The sequence below is a fragment of the Eretmochelys imbricata genome, chromosome 24, assembly GCF_965152235.1.
Source record: "Eretmochelys imbricata isolate rEreImb1 chromosome 24, rEreImb1.hap1, whole genome shotgun sequence".
In the NCBI taxonomy this organism is placed as follows: domain Eukaryota; kingdom Metazoa; phylum Chordata; order Testudines; family Cheloniidae; genus Eretmochelys; species Eretmochelys imbricata.
This window is the reverse complement of record NC_135595.1, coordinates 13,219,308-13,244,007: the sequence shown is the minus strand read 5'-3', so window position 1 is coordinate 13,244,007 and position 24,700 is coordinate 13,219,308. Positions and strand designations below refer to the sequence as shown.

Genomic DNA, 24,700 nt, shown 5'->3' with positions numbered 1-24,700 from the left:
ACCTGTGGAACTCCTCACCCAGGGATGTTGTGAAGGCTAAGACTATAACAGAATTCAAAAAAGAATTAGGTAAGTTCATGGAGGATAGGTCCATCAATGGCTGTTAGCCAGGATGGTCAGGGCTGCAACACCATGCTCTGAGTGTCCGAAGCCTCTGTTTGCCAGAAGCTGGGAATGGGCGACAGGGGATGGATCACTTGATGAGTCCCTGTTCTGTTCATTCCCTCTGGGGCACCTGACATTGGTCACTGTCAGAAAACAGGATACTGGGCTAGATGGACCATTGGTCTGATCCAGTATGGCTGTTCTTATGTTCTTATGTACACCTATGCCTGCCTCCAGGGGCCCACCTCGGTTCTCACTGCCCTTTAGGCAGCATTTAAATCTTTGTCTTATCCGACCCCCTCTCCCCCCTTCCCAGCAGACTCGGATGCCCCCAGCGCCCAGGCCGCTCCGCAGCTCGCTCCCAGGGCTGCTGGAAGGGGGCTGTTCCTGGGCACTTGCTCTCTTTCTTTGCCCTGGACAGCGCTGGAGCTGTGACTTCCCTGGGCTCTTCTCCCTGCAGTGACCGGGATGGAACTTTGCATCTTTCAGATGCAGATTGCAGCAGCTTCAGTGCTGAGTGCAGGGGCCAGAGTGCAGCGAGCTGATCCTGGGGACACTGGCAGCCTCTGCCCTGCCTCCCCCCATGCCATGCACCCACCCCACATGGAGCACTGCTGCACAGAGCCTGGTATCTCCTGGGACACCTGCCCCCAGAGCCTGGGATTTCCCCGCTCCAGGGGATACACACACTACAGTCTGGGATCCGCTGGACACAGAGGAGTGTGGGAATGGCTAGGAGGGGTGCATTCTCTGCCTTTCTGAGCTGGGCTGCCCCCTAGCCTGGATGCTGCCTATATCTCAGCAAAGGAAGCTGTTGTTAGCTGAGTGGATTCTTCTCCATTGGGCTGCAGTCACCCTTGCCTGTTTGTCCATCACCGTATCTTCGAGGCTTAAAAACACTTCAATGGGCAATTCTACCCTGTTCCTGCCCCCACAGTGTGAGATGGCACCTTGCCATAGCTGGATGAGCTCCATATCCTCTACCTGCTTGAAGATTTTTAGGGCATCGACCCATGGGGCGTCAGCCTGCCATGAGATGCCAAGGATTCTTGAAGTGTCCTGGGTCGTGACTGAGGGTGACTTCTGGGAGTATGTTCCTTGCAGCACGTGGAGCCTGGAGAAGAGGGATGGGGCACTGGTGTAAGTTTTGGGGGGGCATACGTGCAGAATTGAAGCTCTGCTCCCCCGATCTCCCTTCCTGTTTCCTGTAGCCTCCTTACCTTCTACCCTGTCCCCTCCATGTTGGATCACATGTCCCTGCACTGTCTTGGAGCAGTGCTGTCTGCTGTCTGTGCACATGGCATCTGGAGCCTGCTGTGCTAGGTGTGCCCTGTCCAAAGAGGTGCTGCAGGGGAAGGGAAGTGGGGGCCTAGGAAGGTAGATGGGGCTTTGTCAGTGTCCTGGGGTCTGTATTTCAGGGGATGCTACCTGTGTCTTTGTGCCAATGTTGTCAGTTGGTGGGAGCTTCTTCTGACTGAGACTATTGTTTGGCCTGGCCACCAGAGCTTGTGGGGGTCTTCCTTGCACCCCACCCAGGTTGCTGATTTCTGTGAATTCCATTCTTAGACCTTGTCTGCACTGGCAGCAGCATGTAGGATATGGGTAGCTACATGCCACAGTGAAAGGCAGGCTGAATCCACACTCATAGTATCATAGAATATGAGGGTTGGAAGGGACCTCAGGAGGTCATCTAGTCCAACCCCCTGCTCAAGCAGAACCAATCCCCAACTAAATCAACCCAGCTAGGGCTTTGTCAAGCCTGACGTTAAAAACCTCAAAGGATGAAGATCCCACCACCTCCCTAGGTAACCCATTCCAGTGCTTCACCACCCTCCTAGTGAAATAGTGTTTCCTAATATCCAACCTAGACCCACCCCCCTGCAACTTGAGACTATTGCTTCTTGTCACTCCAGTGTGTAGCTACATGCAGCAGTGACAGGCCCCAGCAGGAAGGAGGCAATGGGGAAAGGCTCCAGCGGTGGGCATGCAGTGGACACTATGCTGTTAAAAATAGCAGCCAGTGTAGACCTTGGAGAACAGTTTAGAACTTTGTTACATTAGGCTCTGTGGGGAAATGACCAAAGGAAGGATTTGGAATAGAAAACTAGTTGAAAATAGCATGAGAATAAGCTAGACAATTCAGCTTTGTCCTCTGCACTGAACAGATACAGGTTTGGGGAGGACCAGAGGGAAAACTGATGTCAATTTAAGGTATTTAAACTTCATTTATAAATATAAAATTGAACAAAACCTGAAAGCCACTAAGACGCCTTCTGAATCTAAGCACGCTGGGCAAGCTCTCCCCCACTTCCCAGCACAGAGGAGAGTTCTGCCCTTTGTGCCTGTTAGTTTTACTTTCATCTTCCTGTATACTTCTACGAGAGAGGCAAAAGGGGTCGACAGTACCAGTCTGCAGGGAAGGAGGACCACATGCCCCAGGGGCAGATGCGTGGGGCCATATTATAGAAGGAGAATTAAGGAATGACTTGGTTATTTTAGCAGTTTGTGATCTTTAACGCGATGGAATGAAAACTGGAAGGTGAGGTTTCTGTCTGAAGTTGCAACTGAACGCACAATCTGCACTTCCCTCTGTGCAATGACGATGTACTTCAGCTGAGGTTTTGGAAGGAGAATCCCAGGGATATTTCAAACAGAAACATGTTTTAAGGAAAGGAGCATTTAGTGGAGGTGTCTAACAGTGAAGAAAGTGAGACACTAAGAGGTTTTGTTATTCATGTACCCTGCAGTTTTTTTCTTTCGTTTTCTCATTAGTTCTGCATTTTAAACATTATTTTCCTCTGCATTTCCCTTTCCTTTTCTTGGCACTTTGCTTTGGGAAGATCTGTTTTTTCTGTTTAGCTTGTAAAAAGTGTTTAATCAGTAATTGAATTTCTGCGGGTATGTTTTGCATGTCTGTCTGTGTTCTGTGTTCACGTGTATGTTTGACATGGATGATGCTCCTGTGATTTGCCAGAGAGGAGACTGGTTTGTTGAAGCCGAGCAGGTCCATGAGACCAAGGGCAGATCAGATCAGATCTTCTAGGGCCAGGGAGCAAAGTGGGTTTAAGGGACTGACTTAGATTCTCTTTAGTAGAGCTGGCCAGAAAACAGAATTTCTGTCCTGTGGAAAATGGGAAGGTTTTGGAAGTATTTCATCCCAATTCAGGACAAAGAATAGAACCTCACATTTTTTGTGGGAGAGAAATTAAAAAAAAATCTGTTTTGGGAGAATGAAAATGTTTTTTTTTTGTCTTGCTGGCAAAGTGACAGACTGACCATATCTTGCAATATCTTGAACTAACTTTATGGAATTCACATAAACTCTATTGACTTAAGTTAAACCTTTTTGATTTAGGGTTAATACCTTCAGGTACATTGTGGATGTGTTGTTGTGGCATTGTATGTACCTTCTCTAGGGAACCTTCTCCATTATCAGCTTTTGAAGCCTGCCCTTCTCCAAAGAGAGAGAGACGCATATACTGGTTCAAACTGGATTCTCCAGAGACCAACAGACAAAGAAAAGACTTTTGAATGAAGAGACAGAGCTTAAAATGACTCTGGGCTTTCTTCCTGATCCAGCAAATGGACAGGACACCTGGTCCACGGAGGGTCCCAATCCTTAGCGTAGGCTCGGGAGAACTTGGCCTACTGAGGCCTCATAAGACAGACAGGGAAGAATGACAGCTTGTTCTGAGCTGAAGCTCTGATGAACTTGTAGCCACAAGGAAGCCCCCGTGACTGTACATGGAGCTGCTCCCCGATGCCAAACCCCCATGCATCTGGACCCCCCCATACCCAACACTCCTGCTGAGCCTCACTCCCCCACACCCAGAACACCCCCACTTAGCCCCCTGCACCCAAACCCTGCACCTGGACCACCCTAACGATCCCCCTGTACCCAGACCCTCCTGCTTAGCCCCAACCACAATCAACTGGACCATCCTGCAGACTCCCATTCCCCCTGCACCTGGAACCCCCTCAAGAAGCCCCTTTGTATCCAGATTCCACCCACACCCAGACCCACCACCAGGCCACCCACACCTAAATTGCCCCTCACAGAATCCTCTCACCCCACACCTGGATCCCCCCATATTAAGTCACTCAACACTTGGATTCTGTTAGGTTGAGCCTGCCTACCCATACCTGTATCAGGGTCAGAGCTACATGTGCATGCAAGACTCTGTCCCTCTTGCTCGCAATATTGGTATGCCTGGCACAGAGGGGCAGGGCCCCTGGGCGTTTCTGTGGCAGGTCCGCCCTTGTGCTGTGTCAGGGTTGGGTGCAGCCTCACTGCTTAGTCCATGTCCCAGGGAATGGGGGCTAGTAGTAATACCTCAATAGTACTCATCACCATGCATTTTTGACAGGTTTCCATGCCCCGTTTGGGGCGTTTGTCCTGCCTTCCCACCCCGTTTCTGTTGGCGCCGAAGTTTGGCATTAAAAACTATAAAAACAGGATTAAAAAAGAAATGTACTAAGCACATTATAAAAAAGCATTAAACAATATTAAAAACCTGTTGAGTAAGCACAGGGACAAATGCTGGCTAAAAAACCATTAAAAGCTATAAGAAGGAAATTTAGGAAGCACATGATAAAAAAGTGAATTGAAAAGCATTCAGTATCAGGGTAGATTAAAAGAAAGAACAAAGGAAAGATAGAGAGCACATGGTTAATCAAAAAGAGAGAGAGATTTTTTACCTTGCCTGTCTTTCTGTAAAATGAGGCAGCTGCACAGTTTAGAAACTTTCAGATTTGTTATTCCCGCCTTTGGATTGGGCCAATCAGAGGTTGTTTTACAACGGCATTATAGAGCTTATTTTTCTGAACCAATTTTATAGGCCCAAGGGTGCCCCCCCTTAACTGCTTTATGCTTATCTAAAGAAACAGACCCCCAGCATTTTACCCACCATGTAGTTTTTTAGAAGGGGGTTTTCATAAAAGTTAAAACCATAAGCTTTTAGTAACAAACAATTTTAAAAGTTTTTTTTCTAGGTTTTAGGCTAGCACTGGTTATTTTTTTAGTAAGCCCAATATAAAACAACAGGCTTTTGCAGCTGATAGCTGTAATTAGAAAGAAGAAGTTTGCTTTTTTACCTGCTTCAAAAAAACAAACACAAGTTAGTTACATTAAGTTTTGTAATGGAATAAAGCTTTGCTTTATATTGACTTGAAAAGACACAGCCCTTTATTTACAGGGGTGTTTCAATAAAATAGAGCAGGCAGAATTACCCCAGGTTTCTAGTAACAGGCAGTTTATATTTCCCTTATTTTGTTAACCCCTGGATCAGAGAGAAGAAGTTTGTTTCTTTTGTCATTTTTTAACAAAGGGAAGTGAAAGTCTTGTAAAGGAATAAACCCTTGAAAAGATACACTCCTTTATTTAGTCCCAGAGGCATAAGTGTTTTAATAAAAGGTAAGCCTGCAGAAACAGTCCAGGAATTAAAAACACAAAAAAGTTTTAGACTAACATGGTCAGTAAGAACAATGTGAAAAAAGAAGCCATTGTGATCAGAAATAAGAAAGCCCAAGGCCTGCTTTTAAACCAAAATAATACCAAAGACTTGTACTAAAAAGAACAGTAACTTTAACTGTAAATAAGCTTAATATATAAAATAAAAACTTTTTAATCATTAAAGCTAAAGCATGTAGCCCAGAATTCCTGCCCTCTTTTTTTTTAGAGGCCACTTGCTCTGCTCTTATCCGAACAAACTGGACCCTGTAACAAAAGGTGACCAGCACACACTATAAACAATTTAAAAATGTGTTTAGTTGTAAAGTAATGCCTAAAATCCCCTCTTTTCTAACTTATTAAATAAACACTTTAAAAGAAAAACCCACCTAAAGACACAACCCTTTACTTACAGGGGTGTTTCAATAAAAAAGCATCCCAGGGCCTAAACCCTGACTAAGAAAAAGTTTTTCCCCAATGTTTTAGCGAGAACAACTTGAAACAGCCTTCTGAAGGTAGTGGATTAGAAAAGAAGAAGACCCCTTTGAAGAACAAGGCTATCTGAAGACACATTTCTTTATATGCCCCCCTTTGGAACAGGTGTTTCAATAAAATGTGAGTTTGCAGAAACAACCCAGGGTTAAAAACACAGAAATCCTGTTTATAAAAGCAATGTATAGTGATAAAAATGTTTTCCCACTCTGTTTTAGATGAGCACTGGTCATTTTTTTAGTAAGGACAGTTTGAAACAGCATGCTTTTGCAGCTGTTAGCAAAAACAGCCTCTGTAAACCGGTGGATCAGAGATAAGGCGGCTGCTTCTTTGCCTGCTTTTTAACAAATACAAGTGAAAGTTCTATTAAGTTTTGTAAAGGAATAAACACTTTAAAAGACAAACCTATATGAAGACAGAGCCCTTTATTTAACATTTTTACATGTTTTGTTTCAATTAAAAAAAAAAGAGATGCAGAAAGCACCCCAGAGTGAAAGCCATTGAACCTTCGTAAGAGTGAGTTTCTATTCCCCTTATTCTGTAACCCAGTGGATTAGAGAGAAGTTTATTTTCCTCCCCCCTTTTTAACATATCCATGCAAAAGTAATATTAAGCTTTTATTTTCTTAGGACTTTTAGATTGAAGTATGAATTTTTCTGTTGCATTATTAGAATGTCTTGGTTTTTAAATGTTTGCAACCATGTGCTGAGACACAGAGACAAGCTCCTGTGTTTGTTTTGGGTCCATAGATTTTATTAAACTAATACAGCACAGGCTGAAGCTGTATTAGTTTCTCTACATTTTAAAAACAGATAAGCCTAATTAGGCTAGCCAGTGGTCCATGCACTATAGTCTGCCTTAGCAAGGCTCTGGGGTCACTCCTTCAGTTTGCTTGGTTTTTTACTCAGACTTTTTTCCTAACTTTTTAAACGCTGTTAAAGTTTTAACAAATGGTGAGGCTGCATTGAAAGATACTTTGTGAAAGTTATAACAAGTATATTATTCCATTTACTGATTGTAAAAGACAAAAACAGTCGCTTTGTGACTGCATGAAACTTAGAGATAGCCTATCTGAAGATGACCCCCCCTTTTTTCCCCCTTCTTCTTTTTTATTGTTTTTTATAACCTAAACCGAGGACAAACAAATTTTAAAAAAAGACACAGAGATCAGACCATGGGGGTAAAAAAGCTGTCCTGAGTTTTAGAGGGCATGTTGATAACTCTTTTAGTGAAATGGTTTTGTAGGCAGCCATTTTGTGTTAGTTGTTATGCTTTAGCATGGGCAAGCGTTTGTCATTCGGAAGCACTTTTCCACTTTATGAGGTATTACCTTCTTCCTGCAGTGGGACAGTCAGGGTTTGGACGTTTCAATTTTCCTGAGAAAAAACCTTTTTTCCCCCAACAAAATTGAATTTTTCCTCCAGAAAATTTTGATTTTGTGAAAAGACCATTTTCCTTTGGAAAATAATTCTGACCGACGGTTCCCAGCCAGCTCTGATCTGTATGGGCTGCCTGTCCAGCTAGCCAGTCTCCTGTAGCGTGTCTGAGAAAGGGTTGGGAAGATGGCAGGCAAGATGGTATGGGCTGGGGAACAGGATTCCTTCTCTCCCCCTCTATGAAGGTGTTGAGGGGCAGGCTAGGTGGTCACCCTCAGAGGTGATATGAGCGGGAATGCCCAATCTCCCCCCACAAGAAACTCCAGGGGTGAGTTCTTAGAGGTGGGAGGTGTTATTGGTGAGGGGATATGAGGAAAATGGGGGATGGATCATAGGGACAGGTGGGTGTTTGACATGATGGCTGGATGTTTGTGCTGGGAGAATAGGCCTCATTTGCTATGAGGCAAGAGGGGCCGTTCCCCCCCTGACCTTGGTTTGGCCCCCCTGCTTTTCCTGAGTCTATATGCTTTATGCCCTCACCCAACTTCTCAAAGATATAATATAATCACATGTACTGTTCTGTATGCTGACACACCTTTGTCCCCTCCAGAACTGTTCTGAAATGACATCACTGTAGCATTTCCCTATGCCGAGGGGAGCACGTAGGTACTCCATCTCTGTGAGAGGCAGTAGCTATGTTGACGGGAGAACGTAGCTCCCTTGGCACAAGCGCTGTCTACACAGGGAGTTAGGTCAGTATAATGATGTCTCTCAGGGGGGTGGATGTTCTACCAATGTCAGTTTATAGTTGAGACCTGGTGTTAGGGAAAAAAACCTGGTCATGATTTCTTTGAGCCCTGTAAACAAGCAAAAAAGGGCATGAGTCCAATTTTTATAATCCTTTTAAGACTGTTTTTGAATATCATATAACTGCTTACAGGTATATGAATGGTACAGATTGAAAAGGATTGTGCAGCCTGGTACAAGAGGGGATGGAGAACTGAGGGATTACACCAAGCAAAGGAACATTTAAGCTTAATTTCCTGAGAAGTCTATTCAATTGTGAGTAATTTTCTAGTGGAAGTGCTGGGAGCCCATCACAATTTAGTCTGGAGAGAGCACAGTGAGGGACAAGTCTGCTTTGGATCTCCAGCTTCTGAGATTTTTTAGAAGAGGTTTTAATTATATGAAGTCAGGAGGTATTAAAAATCTGTGCCCACCGCATCCCACTCATGATGTGAGCTGGAGATCCTCTCCCCTGCTGTCTGCCTGGTTAATCCCTCAGGCCTCAATAAGGTCTCCTTGTCCAATCTCACTGTATTCTTCAGCAATATGAATGAATACCTCAAGGAGCTGTCTGCACTTCGCAGGGGGCCAGGACACAGGACTGTAGTAAATAGGTACATAAGAGATAACTGGCAATAGTTCTTTGTTCAGGGCAGTAATCAGCAGTCTAATGTATTTCCTGTTGCCACATGAACTTGGCTGAGTTCCCAGTTCTACAGTTTAGAAAGGCCTAGTACACCCTAGTAGGGCCCCACCCTCTGAAACATGGAGTTGATTTTGTCCAAAGGTGTGTAGAGCGGAGATAACAGATCTCAGAAGGGGTGAATCTTACTAGCAGCATTGAAAGAATATAATCTGGCCCCTTCTTACTCCACATCACTACCCTGTGCAGTCTTTACACTGCATCTTCTACTCACTTCCTCAGCTCAAATTAGTGCAGTCCCATGACTTCTCTCTTAACACTCCTTTCCCCCTGCCCTCCAAACTTGCTTACAATCCAACTTACAACTTACAATCCAAACTTGCTAGGACTTCCCTTTCATCCCTCTTCACTTGTGCACAACTTTCCCTAACTATCCCCACACCTGGCTTGATTCTGACCTTGCACCATCCACAACACCCTATGGCCCACCCCGCTTCCTGAGCCTGCCGTGTCCTCGTTAACCCTAACATACCAAGGCATCACTCCTCCATGTCCTGATCCTTTTCTGATCTTGCTGCCTCATCTTGCCCCATGGGGTTGATCTCCATGACTCCTGACCCACTTGCACCTGCTGGCCCTATACTGACCTTGCTTATCTCTAGGCCTTGCCCCAGGTTTGATTCTATACATAGACTTTTGTTACCTCCCTAAACTCCTCAGTACATCACAAAGGATTACAAGGGTGTGTGTCTCGTGAGCAATGATGGAGAGAAAGTAAAAGTCCCTTCTCTATTGATTATGTTGTTCATGTGCACCACTGTGCTTTGTTTGACGAACATCAGGGGTAGGTGTGTGTGTGTTTTGAGGGGGGGGGATGTTTACATCATTGACTTGTACAATATGAAAAATGCCAGACATTGGAGAGAAGGCTTCCAGTGTTGCTGTATCTGTGTTGGCCCCAGGGTACTAGAGAAACAAGGTGGGTGAGGTCACATCATTGACTGAACCAACGTTTTTTTTCTTTCATTCTTGACCATGGTGTTATAACCTTTTCATATGTGTATGTGCGAACTATGCACGCCATACGTGTACACAGGCCCCCTATACACGCCATACGTGTACACGTGTCCTATGCACGCCATACATGTACACACGCCCTATGCACGCCATACGTGTACACACACCCTATGCATGTCATACGTGTACACGCGCCCTATACATGCCATACGTGTACATGTGCCCTATGCACACCGTACATGTACACGCGCCCTATGCACATTGTATGTGTACATGCACCCTATGCACGCCATACGTGTATATGTGCCCTATACATGTCATACATGTATACATGCCCTATACACGTCATACGTCTACACGCGTCCTATGCACGCCATACGTGCACATGTGCCCTATGCATGTCATACATGTAGACGTGCCCTATACACGTCATACGTGTATACGTGCCCTATACGCCCTTTACTGAATCACTTCTGTTTCTGACTGAGTCACCCACTGGAAGCAGGAGGATACTGATATGTGATAGAAATTCCCATGGATCTCAGGTAAAGGGCTGTGTTTTGGGAAAGTTTTATAGCTGTAAGCGTACACAGCAGACGACTGCAGGGTATATGTCTGTAGCTATTCACTGTAAGATTCTACTCAAGGTTCTAGTTTTTTTAGGAAAAGACATAGAACCAAGGCTATGACCACTTGAATCTATTACAATCCTATCTTTTTTTGCTCAAGAAGTGATGTTAACTGACATCCTTACAGGATAGTACCTTGGATAATTATATTTTTTCTACCTAAAATTCCTCTTGTAATAAAAATTATTGTTTTTCACTTTTCCTCCCTGAAATTTTCTGTGAAGTTGGAATTCTACAAGAAGGACATGGCCATGGATGCAGACAGAGAACTCTTGGAAAAGATCAGCCTGAACGAATCTGCCTCCAAGATGGGGGAGGAAAAAGAAAAAGGTCAGTAATTCGAAAGGGACTGTAGTCTCCAGAGCCTTTTCCTACTGACGTGCCACAGACCAGTGACTAGCAAAGGGACACAGTTTGAGATGAAGCTAATAGGACAAGAAAGAGATCTTGGAGTCATTGTGGATAGTTCTCTGAAAACATTCACTCAATGTGCAGCGGCAGTCAAAAAATCAAATAGAATGTTGGGAATCATTAAGAAAGGGATAGATAGTAAGACAGAAAATATCATATTGCCTCTATATAAATCCATGGTACACCCACATCTCAAAACTATGGGCAGATGTGGTCTCCCCATCTCAAAACAGATATATTGGAATTGGAAAAGGTTCAGGAAAGGGCAAAAAAAAAAGATATGGGGTATGGAACGGTTTCTGTATGAGAAGAGATTAATAAGACTGGGACTTTTCAGCTTAGAAAAGAGACGACTAAGGGGGGATATGATAGAGGTCTATAAAATCATGACTGGTGCGGAGAAAGTAAATGAGGAAGTGCTATTTACTCCTTCCGATAACACAAGAACCAGGGGTCACCAAATGAAAATAACAGGCAGAAGTTTTAAAACAAACAAAAGGAAGTGTTTCTTCACACAACACACAGTCAACCTGTAGGACTCTTTGCCAGAAGATGTTGTGAAGTCCAAGACTATAACAGGGTTCAAAAAAGAACAAGATAAGTTCATGGAGGATGGGTCCATCAATGGCTCCCCTCTGTAATAGGCCCCTAGCCTCTGGCTGAGTTACTGAAATCCTCAAATCATGGGTTGAAGACTTCAAGTTACAGAGAATCCACCTTTTATTCCAGTTTAAACCTTCAAGTGACCCGTCACCCATGCTGCAGAGGAAGGCAGAAATCTATCAGGGTCTCTGCCAATTTCACCCGGGGGAAAATTCCTTCCTGGCTCTAAGTGTGGCGATCAGTTGGACCCTGAGAATGTTGGCAAGACCCTCCAGCCTGACACCTGGGAAAGAATTCTCTGTAGTAACTCAAAGCCCTCCCCATCGAGTGTTCCATCTCTGGCCACTGGGGATATTTGCTGCTAGGAGTCACAGATGGGCCACATGCCATTGTAGGCAGTCCCAGCACACCATCCACTCCATAAACTTATCAAGCACAGTCTTGAAGCCAATTAGGTTTTTTGCCTCCACTGCTCCCTTTGGAACTCTGTTCCAGAACTTCATTCATTTGATGTTTAGATATCTTCATCTAATTTCAGGCCTAAACTTGTTGATTGCCAGTTTATATCCCTTTGTTCTTGCTCAACATTGGCACTTAACTTAAATAACTCCTCTCCTTCCCTGGTATTTATCCCTCTGATATAAAGACCAATCATATCTCCCTCAGTCTTCTTTTAGTTAGGCTAATCAAGATAAGCTCTTTGAGTCTTTCCTCATAAGGTAGGTTTTCCATTCTTCTTATCATCTTAGTAGCCCATTATACACCTGTTCCAGTTTGAATTAATTTTTCTTAAACATGGGAGACCGGAATTGAACATGGTATTCCAGGTGAGGTCTCACAAATACCTTGAACAATGGTACTAAAACTTCCCTATCTTTACTGGAAGTGCCTCACCTAATGCAACGTAGGACTGCATTAGCCTTTTTCACAGCCTAATTAGTGGCTCATAGTCATTCTGTGATCAGTCAATACACCCAAGTCTTTCTCCTCCTCTATTGCTTCCAACTGATAAGTCCCCAGTGTAGAGAAATTTTTTTGTAGTTAGTCTCTAACTGCATAGCCTCGCACTTTGCACTGTTAAAATTCATCCCATTTCTATTACTCCAGTTTTCAATGTAGTCCAGATCTTCTTGTATGATATTCCAGTCTTCCTCCATATTGGCAATACCTTCCAACTTTGTTGCATCCAAAAATTTTATTAGTACACTCCCACTATTTGTGTCAAGGTCATTAATTAAAATATGACCAATCCCGGAGGAAGTCCCCTAGTAATCTCCCTCCAACCTGACAGTTCACCTTTCAATATGACCTGTTGTAGACTCCCCATTATCCACTTTTCAGTTCTCATGTTAATCCCCATCCTCTCCAATTTATCTAATAATTTCCCATGTGGAACTGTATCAAATGCCTTATTGAAATCCAGGTAGATTAGATAGACTACATTTCCTTTGTCTAAAAAAATCAGTTATCTTCTCAAAGGAAGAGATCAGGTTGGTCTGGAACAATTTACATTTTGTAAAACCATTTTGTATTTTATCCCAGTTACCGTTCTTAAGTATTTTCTCTTTCTGAATTTGTTCCAAGACCTTGCATAAAATTAAGGTCAAACTAACAGGCCTTTAGTTTCCTGGATCACTTTCCCTTTCTTAAAAGTAGGTACTATATTAGAAATTCTGTAGTCATGGAATCACTTTTTTCTCTTTCATAAAAATAGGGACTATATTAGCAATTCTCTACTCATAGGGTACGTCCCCCAAGTTTACAGATTCATTAAAAATCCTTTGCTGTTGAGCTTGCAATTTCATGTGCCAGTTCCTTTAATATTCTTGGATGCAGATTAGCCAGGACCCCCAATTTGCTCCAATTAAACTGTTTGAGTTTGGCTTTCACCTTGTGTGTGCTATTTCTATATCCTCATTTCCATTAGCCTCCCTACCACTAATACTTAGCTCCCCATTACCCTTATTAAAAACAGAGGAAAAGTATCCATTTAGTTGTTGGGTCATGTCTAGATTATCTTTAATCTCCACCCCACCCTCAGTGTTTAGCGGTCCCTCTCCATCGTTCTGCACTATCTTTTCATTTATGTGGCAATAGAACCTTTTACTGCGGTTTAAATTTCCTTTGCATGGTCCATCTTGGTTTTTGGCCGTTCTCACTTTTCCCCTACACTTTCTGACCTCCTATGCTAGGTGTGGAGCGAGTGGGGCCAAGTCTCCTCCCCTCTCTGCCCACTCCCCATGACCTGCTCACTTGCATTAGGGGAAAGGCTCAAAGTAAACATGCCCAAGGATTCGAGGTAGCCTGTGCAGGGGCAGAAGGGGGTTCTTTCAGAGGGATTTGGGCACCCAACTCCGTAGGAGCCTTTGAAAATCCCAATCTAAATTCCAACTACAGACTCTATATTACTGATGAGGAAGAGCATGCCCAAAAGAACCCAACTTGATCTCAGGTCCCAGGTTGAGCTTACAGGGCAGGCAACTGGAAAAAAAACAACACCTTTTTCATCTGTACCAGGGCAAATTGAGCATCAATTAGCTGAGACAATAAAGAGGGACCCGCACAGTGCCATTTTACAGGGATTTTTCTGACTCTCTCCACGTTTCTAAATAAGTTTAATCAGTATTCTATACACATCATAGAGAATGTATCACTTTGCACATGTTGGAAAACTGATGCCTGACATTCAGGTGATAACAGGGCTAACAACAATCTATGGTTACAAGGGCAGTAGGAAGTCAGGCCAGAATTTAGTGCAATAAATCTGTTTGGGCATGATCAAAAGCTCACTGAAGTCAGTGGGAACCTTTCCATTCACTTCAGTGGGCTCTGGATCAGGTCCTCTGTATAGCTTGTATTGCATTGTTCCTTATACATAAAATAGCAAGAAGACATGCAGATAGTGTGCCCTATATGTACAGTGATGTATCATTATACATGGGTAGGTGCTTAAGTCCTAAAGAGTTTGTTAAAATATCATTTTAATGTCTCAAATACCTATAATACTAAATAGCAGGTTTTTACCTTTTTTCAGTGTGCTGGGTGTATTAAGTAAATCTTCAGAGTGTAAGGACCCAATATAAAAAGAAATAGGTGCTTTCCCCTGTAAAGTGAATATTTCTTAAGGGTTGGAACTAGGGTCGATTTTTAAGCAGAGGAAAAGGGTGAAATCAATAGGGATCTTTCCAATGACTTTTTGGGGACAGGATTTCATGACAGTAGTGGGAAGAGAAATGAGGACATCACTGGGTGTGTAGTCCGCCAGCGTTCCATTAGATTTTGTGCAGTACATCACTCTATCTGGTGCTCATAGAGAAGGCGGCAATAGGAACCTTTTGGAAACGGAGATTTTCCATATAGGCTTGGATGATTAGTCTCATTTGTGAAAGGTTACCACCAAAGTAACCATCAACCCTACCAAAATACTGATAATTTCTATACTGGCAGATCTTCTGACCACAGTAGAAAATCCATCCCTGCATTGATTACTCTACTAAACAGAGAGCACCCAATCCCCCCAAAAATGAATGGAAATGCAAAATTCCACTCATATGCTTTACATCTTTTTCATTTTTAGCCTTGGGAAACAGCAACCATGCTGCACCATTCTTGATCTCCAGCCTCCAGGAAGGGACCTCTGTACTGAATACTTACACAGCAGAGGAGGAGAAGAGCAAAATACCTCCAAAGAACAAGGGCCAGATAATTTTTGATGACCACATACACCTGAAATGGGTTGAGTGGGAAGGGTCAGTTCCAAGTGGGGCAGTTTCCATCTGGAATGAGGCAGCATCTCGCACAGACTATGTCTGTGCAGAGGCAGGATGTTCTGTTGGGTTTTTCACTGAAAGCAAAGGTCCATATTGTTACTATTCCAATGCTGATCAAGAACATCGCACCTCAAACTTCAGAATGTTGGTAAATGAGGATAACTTTGAAGTGCTAGAGTGGAAGAAAGAATTATATGGTTCTTTTCCACCAAAGGCAGTTCCAAGCTACCCAGGAGTTAACGTTTTTGTTGGTAGGAATGGTTATGGCTTAGGGAAAGTAGTCCCTAGGTTTGAAGCTTTCTTCTTACCTCATCACGGCAAAGAGAAGTGTTACAAAGAATACGAAGTTCTGACTGTTAACACACCCAAGAGACAACAAAAGTTCAGTATTTAATAAATAAGGCAAAATTTTCGTACTGGCCAATTCCAATCTTAACTTTGTCCAAAATCCTTAACAATTTTCAAAAGATAAAGGAAACCATGACTAATCAGCAAAATTGGAACATTGGTCACCCAACTTGAAATGGAGTGATTTCCACTATCAGCACAAAAGTTCCCATTTTCAATGGGACATCAGTATGTTTTTCATTAGAGATAACTTTTCCATCGTATTGGTACCAGTCGTACCAAGCTGCGAAAATATCCGTCCACCTGTGAAATGAAAGTCCCCATCATTCACGAATGTGAGGTGGTCATGATGGGTACAGAGATGAGGACTCATCTCTGTACCTAAACAGCCACACTCATCCATACACTTATCAAACTGGAGAAACTCTTACCACCACCATTCGGGAAACATGCACCAACATCCACATCTCAGATGTGAACGCTGAGGTGAGACTGTGCCAGCCCATAAGAAATGCTGAACTGTGTCCAAGGGAGTCTGTCGTCCCAGTATCAGCAATATAGAAAATACTAGCTCTACCTCAGACTCTCTCTTTCTCCAGATATTAATCTTTCCATGGAATTAGTAGAATAACTTTATTGTTTAACATTTTATTCAGGGTTATTTTCTTTAGATACTGAAGGTTGGGACCAAAACCAGCATACAACCCCCAAGGAACACCTCCGTATCCATTATCCACTTTATTCTCTGTTCTCATGCCCCTGTGCCATGTATAATGCTGAACAGCCACAGGAGAGTAAAAAGATGATAACCATTGTGCATCAGATTTATTTTCCTGTTGTTCAGATGGTTTTTAGCGTGCCCATCATTGTCGTATCTAAGTGCTGCATAGCTGAATTAATTCTGCATTGTGAGGTCCATGGTAAGGTTCTGGCATGGATCCACAGGGCAATCTGGCCTCTTTTGTCACAGATCCATAGGATCATGGCTATGGCTCTGCTTTGGAATAGTCTCTAGGAGGATCCCCTTCAGTGTGCCAGACCCCCTCGGGGTCTCACTCTTCCACCAGGGTCAGCCACGCAGCTTCACCACCTCCTTAGACTGGACCTCTGAGCCTTCAGCACCGCTGCTTCACACTCTGAGTTCTGTTCAGTGAGTAAAACTGAGACAGACGGCTGAGGGAGACTTGTCCCCTATTCAGGCACCTCATCCAGCATTTTCAGTGACACTAACACAGCATTGTCCGAACAGAAGGGTTTATTAGTCATCTGGAACACAGCATAGGAAGTCCTTGGGTTTGCACAGAGAAATTAAAGCATAGCCCAGAGCCCACCCAAGGAGTAATGAACCCCTGGGTTGAAGCTCTGTCTTTCTCTGTCTGACCTCCATGGCCAGACTCAGGTGAGAGCCCCTGACTGCCTCCAGCAGCCAGCTCTTATCATCCACCTCACACCTCTGCAGTCCTTTGTTCTCAAGCTGGGGAAAAGCTACTTGGCTTCCTGCAGAGAGGTGGGCAATCTGTGGTCACTGGTTGCTGGGTTTCAGTGTCCTAGTGATCGGATTTGTATTGTCTTCATGGATTCTTCACTGATATGGGGTTACCAGCCAGTCCCTTTCCAATGACCCATTTAGTCCCAGACAGCTAGGTGTCTTCAAACCTGTGTGTTACCCTGCCCCTAGAGCAAACAGTCCCTTTGCACTGTGACCAGGGTCCCAGGGGTCCACATTGAGATCATTCAATTAGGGCAAACTGCAAAGAATAGGGCAGACAATCCCCAAAGCGGATGGTTATTGTGATACTCAGATTCATTAAGCCAGCCACAAAACAGCTTCCACAAACCTTACTGAGGGGGGAGGGATAGCTCAGTGGTTTAAGCATTGGCCTGCTAAACCCAGGGTTGAGTTCAATCCTTGAGGGGGGCCATTTAGGGATCTGGGGCAAAAATTGGGGATTGGTCCTGCTTTGAGCAGGGGGTTGGACTAGATGACCTCCTGAGGTCCCTTCCAACCCTGATATTCTATATTCTATTGAAGCAACCCAGCCTTTTGGCTACCTCTCAGACAGCCAGATCAAATATGAAAGTTCTACCAATCCCAAAGGATTGGACACATCACCTCCCAGGTTAATGAATATTCCAGATCTTACCCAAATACAAACTTACAACCATTCTTATTAACTAAGCTAGAATTTATTAAAAAAAAAAGAGAGAGTATTGGTTAAAAAGATCATTATCCGTACAGACATGACTGTTGTTCTGAGATCAGTTCCATAGCAGAGATGGTGAGCTTTGGAGTTATAAAGAATTCTTAGATTTAGTCCATAGGTTCAGTCCAAATACATTTGAAGACCTCAATCTTGCAGCTCAATGCTTCCCCGATAAAGCATAAGCGGATTTGAGATTAAAAGGATCAGGACCCAAGGGTCCTTTATACAGTTCCAGGCCTTCTCTTGACAGCACGGAGTCCTCAGCTGAACAATAGGCAGTAATTCCTACTTTGAAGTAGACCGATTTCCTAAACATCACTGGTAATTAATTACACAGATTAACATCTTCCACCATTTGCAGGTGATGTTACTATATTTACAGTTCATTTAAATGTTAAGATCTCCTTTTGATCTCTGATTTAACAGAATACAGCATAGACAGGAACTGTTTGATTACATTGTCAACCTTTAACAATATACATTGTTGCAGAGCTCCAACCTTGTCCCCATGGGGCCCGCGCTTCCAGGCGGTTTATGCTAGCTTCAGAGGCTCACTGCAACCCTCCACCGCCCCCTGTGGACACTTACCATCTGCCTCAAGCTCCTGCCTCTGGGACTCTGCTGCTTCCTTGGCTTGCTGTGCTCTTTCACCACCTTTTGGGCCTGAAGCAGCAGCCAGCCCAAACTGACTCTTTGCAAGCACACGTGGGCGTGCATGCCCCCCCCCCGACTGACCCCCTTCAGCAAGCCCCCAGCTTTGTCCCTTGCTACCTGCCCCATTTTGCTCCTTGCACCCTTTTGCCCTTCCCTTTGCCCCAGCCCCCCCTTACTAGCTTCAGTTTGTTTGCCTGCCCCGCCCTTTTCCCTCTGCTGCTTTTGTTTGTTTGCCCTGCCCCGGCCTCTGAAGCTAGCTCCTTGGTTCCCTGTCCTACCTCCAGCCTGGTTGTTTTCCCCCACCCTGCAGTTCCCCTTGCCCTGATTAACCACTCCCCTCATGTGCCCATGCCCCCTCCCATGCGCTTGTGCCCTTCCCCTGTTTGAGTTTGCCCCTATCTCACTGTACCCCCCTAACGTTGTTATAACCCCCCTCCCCTAGTGCAGCTAGAGGAGCCGGATTTCCATCCTGAGTTAGTGACTGCTCCCCACAAGCCCTTGATAGCCCCCCGTCCAACCCACCCTTTTTGGTTCCTTCCCCTCCTGCCTGCAGCCTAGCGGGGAGGAGTGGTCAACCTGCTTCCCTTTTTCCCGCCTCTCTCTGGTGTTTTCCCCTCCCTTCCTGTTCATTATGGTGGGGGAAACGGTGGGTGGGGCACCTCCAACAGACCCAGCTGCCAGTCCCCCGCCTGCCCCTCCGTCACCCAACCAAGCCTCTACCTCAAGCGTCGCTGCCAAACCACCTGCCACCGCCCCTGCCGGGGCGCCAGCAGCAGCAGGCACCAGGGTGACCTCTGCTGCTGCCACATCCCTCGGCCCCTCAGATTCTGGGGGAGGCCCCCCAGTTGGCAGAAAGGGCCAGGGTAAGAAGAAGGGGAAGGGCCCAACCAAAAAGACCAAGCCCTCCATGGCAGGGACTGTCCCCACTGCCGCGACCCCGCCACCAGCCACAGCGTCCCTCCCTGCTGTTCCCTCCACCAGCCCTGCGGGTGCCCCTCCCCTGGCCCCCAGGGCGTGCACCCAGGTGGTGGCAGCCCCCACACCTGCCGCTCTGTCATCTCTCCCGCCCACCGCCTCCGCTACCGTCTATAGCAGCCGGGGCCCCTTTCCCACCATGACCAGGAAGCACAGCGTCCGTTGCCTCCTGGTGCCCACCTCGCCCCACGTGCAGACCTACGTGCGGGCGTTGCCGAGGGTGGTGGGGCCCACGGCCATTGTGGCAGCCTCCAAAATGTACGGAAAGATTGTCTTCTTCTTAGCAACGGAGGCCGCCGCCCTTGAGCTGGTGGAGAAGGGCCTGGTGGGGCGGGGATGGTGTTTGTCCCCCTAGAGCCACTAGAGAATCTGGGTGTCTGTCTGGTCCTGACCTCTGTCCCTTCCTTTCTTCCCAATGTCGCCCTGTTACCCGCTCTCTCCACCCTGGGGAAACCCATCTCCATGGTCAGCCCTCTCCCATTTGGCTGCAAAGACCCCGCCCTCCGTCACGTCCTCTCGTTCTGCCGGCAGGTGCAGCTTCAACTGCCGCCGGTGGCATGTGACGGAGAGATGCTTGAGGGGTCATTCTTGGTCCCCTACCAGGGGGCCTGTTACCGGGTGCATTATTCTACAGGGGAGACCCGGTGCTACCTCTGCTGGGCGATGGGGCACGTCCGGAGGGACTGCCCCCTGGTCCGGCAAGGAGGGGCATCCGGGACCCCCAAGCCCTGACAGGGCACTGGCCCTGTCATCGCCAGCACCCCTGGCTGCCCAGTGCCCACAGCCGCCCCTCCTCCTCCTCAGTCCATCTCTGCTCCCGCTCGGGCCCTAAGGGTACTTCCCCCAGCGAGCCCAGACAAGCGGGAGAGCCCCACCTCTGCTGTATGCAAACTGGTGGGGCCCCTAGAGGAGGGTGCAGCAGGGATACCGTTGGGCATGGGAGAGGGCCCGCCCCAGGGGGAATCTTTCCTCCCTCGTGCTGCCCTACCGTTACCCCCCTGAGTCCCTGAGCCATCGCCCCTGACCCGACCCCTGCTAGCCAGCCCCCGGATAATGCTATGGAGGGCTGGGCCCTAGTCCAGGGGAAGCAGGGCAAGTGGAAGGCTCGAGCTCCACTCCTCTCATCTGATGCTGAAGCCCCTCGGAAGACCAGGAAGGGGGGCACAGATGCCAAGCCTTCCGCTTTGCCCACGGGTGCGTTTCATCCACCGGTGCAGGCTGGGGAAGACGTGGCAGCACTGGAGGGCAGTACCGCTCCTCCATTGGAGTCCCTTCCCTCAGAGGCCCCCGATGGAGCCCCTCCTGCCCCGTTCACATTTGGAGCTCCTGTGAGCCCCGAGGCGAGCGTCGCTTCAGGCGCTGGCGGGCAGACATCCAGGGTGGTGGAAGGAGAGCTCCCCTCCATCTACGAGGAGATCAAGGCCCAGGGTCTGACCCCGGTCACCCAGGAGGAGGACGACCCTCTGCCAGCAGGCCTCGATCTGAGCGACCTCACCCCAGCCCCCCTTTCCCCATGCTCCCTCCCCCAAACCGCTGCTTCTGCTTCTGCCTCCGAGGGTTCCCTGGGCTCCTCCATCTGCCCAGCCACAGGTGGCACCCTGCTGTCGGACACCGAGCCCACTGAGGCGATGGCCAGTGCCACGGGGCCGGGACCTGAGTCCCATGGGATGTCACTCATAGGTATGTGGCAACCGACCTCCTTCCCGGGCAGGGATCCCACTGAAGACTGTCCACCTTTCGATGCCGTCGCTACCATGCCGGCCATGGAGCCAGAGCCAGCATCACAGAGGGCCCCCTTCCCACCCCCCAGATCCCTGAGCCTGTCTGAGAGCAACCGCTTCCCAGCGGCATGACAACTGGAACCCAGGATCCTACCTTTGCCCCTCTCCCTGACTCTGCTCCTAACCCCTGCCCTGCCCCTACCCTTAATCCCTGCCCTGCCCCTGATGCCAACCCCGTCCCTATCCCCTCCACCTCCCGTGATACCGTTGCCGCCCCTGGGGCCATCATCTCCTCGCTCCCAGAGATAGCCCCCAGGGAGTGGCCTCTGTATTTCCCTGTCCCGACTCACCAGGAACTGCTATTTTCCCTCCGCTGCCCCCAACTGAATCGGGGTTTGAAGGGGCCACATGGCGCCAGCCCATCAGGTGCCACGTTGGGTGTCCACCCCTTGCCTGCCCATCTTGGTAGGCCACAGGGCTGTGTCAGAGGCCCCTCCGGAGGAAAGCTGGGGGCTAGTGACCCTGGCCCCCCATACACTGAGAGGAGCTGCAGGAGTTCCTTGAGGACATCCATGGCTCCCGTAACAAGGTGCAGCTCGCTCTCCAGCGATGGGGGGACTTCCACCAAATCCTCCGGGCCACAAGGGCCCTCATGGGGGAGGGTAGAAGGACCAGGAAGCAGGTCACCGCGGCCTACCAGCGGGTCTGCCTCTTCTGTGACTCCTTACTCACCTATGGGGTAGGTCACGATTTGTTGCGCGGCCTGACGGGGGCCACAAGCGACCCTGCTGGCGAGGATCCCCCCAGCCCTCCTTATGGCACCTCTCATTGTCACAACATTGAATACCCAGGATTGTAGGATGGGTCTCCACAAGTGCCAGGTGCTCTCCTTCCTTCGGGAGGGGGGGTACTCTGTGGTTTTCCTGCAGGAGACCCATATGGATCTGGCCGGCGAAGACAGCTGGGAACTGGAAGGGGTGGACAGGGTCTACTTTAACCATCTCACAGTTTGTATGGCTGGAGTGGTGACCCTGTTCTTCCCCGACCTACGGCCTGAGGTGCTGGAGGTTGCCGAGGCTGTGCTGGGCCGCTTGCTGCACCTCTGGGTCCACATGGAGGGGCTTGTGGTCAACATCGTCAACGTCTATGCCCCGACATCGGGCCTGGAGCAGCTGTGTTTCTATCAGCAGGCGTCCGCCTTCATTGGCACCTTGGATCCTCACGAGTGCCTGGTTCTGGGCGGGGACTTTAACACCACCCTCGAGGACAGGACCGCTCGGGGACCGAGCAGTGCCCGGGTGCCACGGACGTCCTCCTGGAGATAGTTGAACATCACTCCCTGGTGGACGTCTGGCACAACCACCACCCGGTTCACCTTTGTCTGGGTGGAGGCCCATCAGTCGTGCCACTCCCGGTTGGACCGCATCTGTTTATCATGTTTCCACCTTTCATGAGCCCACTCCTCCAGCATCCGACCGGCCCCATTCTCAGATCATCATTTAGCCACCGTGACGGCCTCTCTCTGCGCAGAGAGGCCAGGACCAGCCTATTGGCATTTCAACACCAGCTTGTTGGAGGATGTGGGCTTCGTGGCCTCCTTCTGGGAGTTCTGGCTGGCGAGGGCAGCGGTGTGCCTTTCCCTCGGCGTGGCGGTGGTGGGACATGGGGAAGGTGTGCGCCCGGCTCTTCTGCCATGACTACACCCGGGGCGCCAGCTGATGGAGCGATGTGGCAATAGAGCAGTTGGAATTGGAGGTCTTAGAGATGGAGAGGCATCTGGCTGCCAGCCCCGAGGATCCGCCCCTGTGCGAAGTGTGCCGGGAGAAGCGGGAGGAGCTCTGGGCCCTCGAGGACCATTGGGCCTGGGGTGTCTTTGTTCGATCCCGCATCTGCCTCCTTCGGGAGTTGGATCGTGGCTTCCTCTTCTTCTACACCCTGGAGAAAAAGCGGGGGGCCAGGAAACATGTCACCTGCCTCCAAGCAGAGGATGGCACGGATCCGGCGGAGATGTGCTGGAGGGCGAGAGCCTTCTACGCAAGCCTTTTCTCCCTGGATTTGACCAATCCTAACGCTTGCAGAGTGCTCTGGGACGAACTCCCGATGGTCAGCGCAGGCGACAGAGACCGGCTAGAGCTGCCTCTCACTCTGGCCGAGTTCTCGGAAGCCCTCCGCTGCATGCCCACCAACAAATCTCCGGGCATGGACGGGCTGACCGTGGAGTTCTACCACGTGTTCTGGGACGTCCTTGGCCTAGACCTCGTCACCGTCTGGGCCAAGGCCTTGCAGAGCGGGGTCCTCCCTCTTTCGTGCAGGTGAGCCGTGCTTGCCTTATTGCCGAAGAAGGGGGACCTCTGCGATTTACGAAATTGGCATCCCATCTCGCTCCTCAGCATGGACTACAAAGTTGTAGCGAAAGCCATCTCCCTGTGGCTAGGGTCTGTGCTGGCAGACATGGTCCAACCAGACCTACACCATCCCGGGCCACACCATCTTTGACAACCTGTATCTGGTCCGGGATCTCTTGGAACTCGGGGGAAGGGACGGTCTGTCGTTCGCCCTCCTGTCCCTGGATCAGGAAAAGGCGTTCTACATGGACCACGGGCATCTCCTGAGCACTTTGCAAACATTTGGCTTCGGACCCCAGTTTGTGGGTTTTCTCCGGGTGCTGTACACCTCCGCAGAGTGTCTGGTCAGGCTCAACTTGACCCTGACCGAACTGGTCAGCTTCGGGCGAGGAGTACGGCAGGGGTGCCCCCTCTCGGGCCAGCTGTATGCTCTGGCGATCAAGCCCTTCCTCTGTCTCCTCCGCAGGAGGTTAACAGGGTTGGTGCTGCAGGAGCTGGAGCTGCAGCTGGTCCTGTCGGCATACACCGACAATATGCTCCTCGTGGTCCAGGACCCAGGCGACTTGGCGTGGATGGAGGCTTGTCAGGCCATCTATTTGGCAGCCTCCTCCACCTGGGTCAACTGGGTCAAGAGCTCTGGCCTCGTGGTCGGGGACAGCTGGCAGGTGAGCTCCCTCCCACCTGCACTTCAGGCCATCTGGTGGAGCGTGGGTCTGCTGCTCTATCTCGGCGTTTACCTTTCTGCCACGCATCCGTCTCCATGAGAGAACTGGCAGGGTTTAGATGGCAGGGTGATAGAGCTTCTCTGGAAATGGAGAGGACTACTCCGGTGCCTCTCCCTTCGAGGGAGAGCGCTGGTGCTCAATCAGCTAGTCCTGTCCATGCTCTGGTACCGGCTCAACCCTCTGGTTCCGGTCCTGGGTTTCCTGGCCAATCTCTGGACATCGATTCTGGAGTTCTTCTGGTCAGGACTGCACTGGGTCTCTGCAGGGGTTCTCCATCTGTCCCTGGAGGAGGGAGGGCAGGGCATGAAGTGTCTCCACACTTAGGTCCATGTCTTCTGCCTCTAGGCACTGCAGAGGCTCCTTTATGTTGCAGGTAGTCCGTCATGGAGCCTACTGGCGCATGCCTTCCTGCGCCGCTTCCGAGGGCTCCGATATGATTGGCAGCTC

The 24,700-nt window shown here is 48.3% G+C and overlaps 1 long non-coding RNA gene across 1 annotated transcript; it reads left to right on the top strand.

The window, feature by feature from the left end:
• Positions 1-2,490: 2,490 nt before the first annotated feature.
• On the top strand, positions 2,491-17,259 carry LOC144279525 (uncharacterized). Its single transcript, XR_013348681.1, has 3 exons — positions 2,491-2,644; positions 10,722-10,827; positions 15,089-17,259. It is a non-coding gene; the product is annotated as an uncharacterized LOC144279525 (long non-coding RNA).
• The last annotated feature ends 7,441 nt before the right edge of the window (positions 17,260-24,700 follow it).